Here is a 6,649-nt window from a genome sequence, read left to right on the forward strand (position 1 = left end):
TGACAGGCCTAGCAACCCCTGTCAGTAAATGCTTAGAACTTGGATGTACTTTTACAAACTCAGGTCCATCCATCCATATGCAGCATACATGGGGTTGGCTCTGAAAATATTTTGCAGTTAGTCCAAAATATAGCTGTAATTGTGTTAGCGCAAGGATTTCCATTTGCCCAATAGAATCTGCTCTGGAAGGTTTAGGGAAGCACTGGAACAGATTTAGGTGGCGTATAGGAAGAGGAGAATTCTCTTGCCAAACTGCTTCACCCAGTGTTTGTAGGTTATGATCACATTGATCTTGTGCTTTTCCAGCTGCACTGGCTCTGAGTAAATTTCTGTATTCAATTCAAAATTATGGTTTTGAGGTTTTAAAGGCCTTCACAGATACCTGTTGATTGGAACATCAGCGGCTCGAATCCCCGTGACGGGGTGAGCTCCCGTTGCTTGGTCCCTGCTCCTGCCAACCTAGCAGTTTGAAAGCACCTCAAAGTGCAAGTAGATAAATAGGTACTGCTGCGATGGGAAGGTAAATGCTGTTTCCATGCGCTCTGGCACTTGTCACGGTCCTCCGTGCGCCAGAAGATGTTTAGTCATGCTGGCCACATGACCTGGAAAACTATCTGTGGACAAACGCCGGCTCCCTTGGCCTGAAAGCGAGATGAGCACTGCAATCCCATAGTCACCTTTGACTGGACTTAACCGTCCAGGGGTCCTTTAGCTTTACCTTTACTTTTACCCAAATGAGAGTTTATAGCCTCATGTTCCCCACCATACAATAACATAATCAAGAGGGGGTTTCCTTCTGATGCTCCCACACCATCTGAGGGGTTGCAGGTGGCTGCAGAGGACAGGGTCCTTTATTTATGTATTGATCCCCCAATGTCCCACTTTTCCTTAAGATGTCCCTATTTTCATTGGAGGAATGTTGGAGGGTGTGGTCAGTTATGCAACCCCTGAGCCATCTTGAAGGCAGCCCTGTATAAGGAAGTTTTTAGAAAATGTTTAATGTTTTATTATGTTTTTATATATGTTGGGAGCTGCCCAGAGTGGCTATGGCTACCACATAAGATGTGTGGGGTATAAATAGTACAATTATCATTATGGAATGGGACATCCCTCTCTTCACCAGGGAAATGTTGAAGGGTGTGCCCTCCAAGTGTCCCTATTTTCCAGGGACATTCCTGAAATTACAAAAGCCACCCTGCTTCTGATTTGATTGTAGAATGTCCCTATTTCCCCCACCAGTGTTGCCGCTGCCGAGCTCAGGGAGGAGGAGGAGGAGGAGGAGGAGGAGCTGGCATTTGGTGGCGGCAGTTGACCCCCCATGACTGCTGCTGGCCTCTTCCCTTGGGCTGCTCGCAGGGGCAGTGGCCGAGGGGGCAAGGAGGGGGAGAGGCTGCCGCCACCGAGGCCCAGCCTTGCGTGATGTGCTGGTGCTGAGGGGCAGGCAGAGGGCAGGGCCACCCGGGGCGGGAAGGAAGGGGAGCGGAGCAGAGGGCAAGGAGTCTTGATTAAAAAAAATGCTTTGTGTGTTTGCATCTACTGTAATCTTGCTCCTTTTTAGGTGTATATGCGTGGTAAATCTACCAAAGAATAAAATGAAATAAAAATGGGATTAAGGGGTTTTCTCAGGTCAGCGGAGGGTGCTGTGTCCCATTGGTGCAGTGGTGAAAATGCGGGAGGGAGGCAAAAATGGGGGATTGAGGAGGGTCAGTTGGGGGGAGTGAGAAATGTCCCTATTTTCATCTGAGTAACGTGATGGGGGTTCAAATCCTCATTCATGAGGTGCACCGGGTGACCTTGGGCCAGTCACTCTCAGCCTACCTTGCCTACCTCACAGGGTTGTTGTGAGGAAAATGGAGGGGGCGGAGAAAGAAACTTGTTTGTTACCTTGAGCTTCTTAGAGGAAATGTGGGCTATGAATGCAAAAAAAAAAAAGATAAAGATAATGTATTTTTATGCTAGATGCTAGAAATAATAATAATGTGCACTGCATGGTCCAAGAAACAAAATTAAGGCTCCAGCACCAGACACTTCCTGCCTTTCTTTTCCCTGTGATTCTTTGCCAGACAAACACAAACCAGGGTTGCACATCTCCTTTAAAATACAGAGTTGTTCATCTTGTTTTTACCAAAGGTGGTCTTGATCTTTCCTTTAGTTTGTCCACAGCTCTGATAAGAATGCCAGCAGGAGTTTTACTGTTTCTAGACTAATGGCAGAGGAAATAGAAATATTACAACTGCTACTCTGCATGTGGTAGTCATTTTGAAATGCTGCATTTCAGATTCCCACATTGAGCTTTCATTGCTATTCCCACTGTATCAAACAATTGGAATATCCAGAAGGCTGTATTAACATGACAGGGGGGAGAGGAAGCAGTACAGCCAGTTGAAGGAACGGTGGATGAAATGGCGTGATTTTTGTATTCATTTCTTGTCTGAAATCTAAAATTGCCAGTTCTGTATTTTTAACGTGCATAAGGTGTGTGTGTGTGCGTATACACACACACAGAGGCACAATATATTTTCCACACTGAAGATACTTTACCAGTTTGTATATTTCTCATTCTGAGCCTCTTCCTTCCATAAATGAATGGGAAGCAGAATAGTCTGCTTACAGTGGTACATTTTGAAGTGTGGGAGTTCATCATGACAGCCTCCCTTGGAGAGGCTAAGGAGAACCCATAGCCAAGGCCCCAGGGAGAGTTCAAAACTGCAGCCAGTTGTGATGGTCTATGACACTGTTGGGCTTCCGTGGCAGCAGCATGCCAAAAGGGGCACTTGCTGCCCACCTGCTACTGAGACAGGTTCAAGGTCCTTGCATTAATTTACAAAGCCCTGGACAGCTTCGATTCAGGGAGGGTCAGTTAGGGACTGCCTGAACTCTTATATCCCAGGTCCATCACTGAGATCATCTGCAGGAATGTTGCTGGCCCTTCCCCAAGATCACAAGGCTCATTGGACACCAACAAGAAACCCAGCCTTTAGAGTCCCCAGTCCAGTCCTGTCCCATCAGGCTCTTCTTGTGTTCAGTCTTGTGGAATACTCTCGTGGAATAGAGAGTTAGGATTCTTAACAAGACAACAGAGTTTATGAAGACAAGCAGAGATCGCTGAAATTGGACAGTTGCACAGTGAAATTAAATAAAAATGAAGTTTTCAGCCTAAACTTCTAATCTTTAGTCTGGAGGGAAGGCTGATTTTGTTTTCACAAGAAAAATGTCCAGCCTCCAGCTCTTCTGGTTCAAATCCCATATTCAGCCAAGTAAATTAACTGGCTGGCCCTAGTCAGAGTAAGCCCATTGAAATGAATGAATCTAAGTTAGTCAGGTCCATTAACTTCAATAGATAGAGTAGGATGAGCAATGAATACAACCCACTCTCTCTTAGCTCAAACCTACTTTACAGGATTCTCACAAGCTAATCCTATGTACTCTACCTTGATGTCCATAATAGAAAAGCAGGAACTGAGTACAAATAAATCTGGATAAAAATGATTTACTCTTTCTATTTCTTACCAAAATGCTATTTTTTTCTTGATAGTGAGGATCATGTCTGTGATAATTTATCATATCTGTTGTCAGATGTCTTTATCCCACATTTCAGTAGCTGAAAGGCTTGAAGCTACATATAGTGGCCACGAGCCTGGGCTTTCTAAGACTCCATCTTAGTTTAATGTTTGCAGGCTTGCAACAGATACAGATAGGCATGCTTGAAAGAGCTACAGTTAGAATCCACCTTCCATTTATCACTGTCCAGGCAAACCTAAAAATCAGTACAGAAAGGCTGTTGATAATATTGAGGACTTGGGCAAGGACATCATTAGATTTGAATAATCAGCAAAACCGACCTGATCCATGAACATATTCATCATGAGTGCATATACTGATGAAGGCATTGCAATTTAAAACAAAATATAGGTGAAATGCTGTACTATTAAAATACCCATCTGTATAGTACAGAAAGGTGAGATATAGCATCTAAATGCTTTGTGTTGCTGTAAAATAATGGTGTTTTGGAAAACTTTGTGATTGGATGTTATTGGCATCATAGCAAAGACCATTGTTATCCCACCTATCTGTTTTCCAAGCAGCTGAATACATTTGAATAAGAGCGCTCTTAAGACTGCGTGTGCACCAGCCACTACATTAAGTTATTCTGACAGGAGAATAGCACTGCAGATTTTCAACCTGCATACACAGGGAAATACTGGACTGTTTGACAGCAGAATATTAGTGTAAAAATGACATCCTTGCCAATGGTCACTATAGACACGCACACACCCTTTTGGTTTCCAGTCGGGAGAGGGGGAGATCTGTCTTTGATTTTCATGAAAACAGAACTGATTATTTCATAAACAGAATTCTAATTCAGGGAGCCACTGGTAACTTGCTGCAATCCTAATCAGGTTCTGCTAGGAAAACAGTGGAAAGGTTAAGTGCCTTTCCTCCCCGCAGCCACTGCTTCTCTCCTCTAGAATTTATCTGGTTTGTTATCTTTTTAAAATGGAGCTGGTGGATGTAGGGATATAGTTCCTTGTGCAACTCCCCCCCCCCCTATAAGAAGGACAAGCACTTGTTAATGTTCATCCAGTTTCTCATTTTTCTCTTCATAAATTCTGTTCTCCACATTTCTGCAGCAATTTGCAAATTTTCTTTTTTAAAAAAAACCCTCGGGATAATTCTTGAGCCTTCTAGTGCTAATTTCTCCTAATAGAAATGGGTTTTGTGTGCAGTTTTGAGTAATGTGCACATTTCTGAAGGCCATTTCTCCTAATATGGTTCATTAGGTATGGTATTTTTATGAATAGATTCATTTTTACGCGCATGTTTCCCCATCATCTGCATTTTGTAAACAATCTTTGGTTAGGGACCCCGCATTACACATTTCAGGTAAGTGTGAATTTCAGATGGCAGTACTCCAGTTTTCATATTGTTTTGGAAAGGGCGAATATGATAAATTTGGTTTTCAGTGAGAACTGAATTCAACCCCAGCCCCAGAGTTGCCTCAAATACATGAATCACAGATCTCCGTGAAGAAATGTGTCCCTTGCATGTGTGGTGCAGTTTCTGGACTGGGGTGCTGTGCTGAAGTTTTGGATTCTGGGAAATTCAGGCCATTTGGGTTTAAGAGAGTTTGTGCTCCATTTGCTAGTTAATGCTTTCTGCATATTGCACAGTTATGCCTTTCAGCTGTTTGTGCTTTGTGGAGTATGAGATAGAAAACTCTCTTCTAAAAAAATCAAAAACTTTATGGCTTTGTTGTAGCAAAACATGTATAGGGTGATGCTTTCTCCAGAGCTCTGACAATGAGAATCTTTTCAACATTAATGTTTGCATCCATGGTTTATTATTTATGGAATACCTCCCAAGATAAATTCTATAAAATGAAAATATTGTTAAGTTGAATAATAATTAGTTCCGATTCTTCAATAAATAGTTATTATTTGTGTCCCCTGGTACCTAAGATTTAGTGTATATCTGTGGAGAGTTGGTAATTGTACAATCCTAGACGATGAAGAGGAATATTTTACAACAGAGATTTGAATAAAAGTCACTCATCTCTGCTCTTCCAAACAACTTATTTGTGTAGAAGATTTAGGGTAGCGTGACCAGGAGTGCCAAAACTATGGTGTAGAATGGAGCATGAGAGGTGTGGGCCACGCCAAATTTTAGCATCACACAGGGAGCCACTGAAATTTAAGAGCCGAACGTCTGCCACTGTGCCCCACACCTGAAGGGCCCTGAGACTCCAGGCTGAGGCAGGCAAGGCCCTTGGGCAGTGAATGTTTTGACATGCAAACCCTGAGCAAAGACCACACCATTACTCCTTCCCATTGCCTTTCCCTCACTGCTTTCACTCTTCTCCTTGCTAGCACTGGTGTCTTGGACAAGGCAACGCATAGCATCAGGGCCGGATTTAGGTTTGATGAGGCCCTAAGCTACTGAAGATAAAGGGGCCCTTTATAAGTAATTTATAAGTAATTTTTTAATAAGTAATTTTTTCTAAAGTGATTTTATAATGGGATCAAAATAAATAAATTATGTATTACATAAAATCAATCAGTAGGCATAAGACTCATATCCTTAGTCTATGCTGCCTGGTCACCAGTCTACAAGCACTCTTTAATATTCGATAACAGGTACAACAGCTTGACCTACATTCAACTGTGCTGCACTGCAGTCTGCAGCTGCATGCTGCATGTTGCCATGCAACCAGTCCATGCAGAATGTAGGCACCCTATATATAGAAAGGAGCAAACCAGGGATATTTAGGGAGCAGGCTAGCAGGCAGGGCCCATGACTTACATCATAGGAGCCTATACAGCACAACGCACTGTTACTGTATGTAGGTTTTATTTTATTTGTTTTTTATCTTATTTTGGAAATGTATATCCAGTTTTTCCCCCTTTAAAGGTTTTTGGGGGCCCCAAGAGAGTGGGGCCCTAAGCTAGAGCTTGTTTAGCTTATACGTAAATCCAGCACTGCATAGCATGGCTGGCAGAGAAAGTGGAAAGGAACTGTGTGCTGCACTGAGCAGCAAAAAGAAGAGGAGGAGGAAGCCACCTGCCGTGCTGTAGCCCCAGGTGTTGCTGCTGCTGCTGCTGCTGCTGCTGCTGCTGGGACTGCAAGGAGCCTTTTCACCCTCTGGCACTGC

The sequence above is a fragment of the Podarcis melisellensis genome (assembly GCF_964234715.1).
Source record: "Podarcis melisellensis genome assembly, chromosome: 11".
Lineage (NCBI taxonomy): Eukaryota > Metazoa > Chordata > Lepidosauria > Squamata > Lacertidae > Podarcis > Podarcis melisellensis.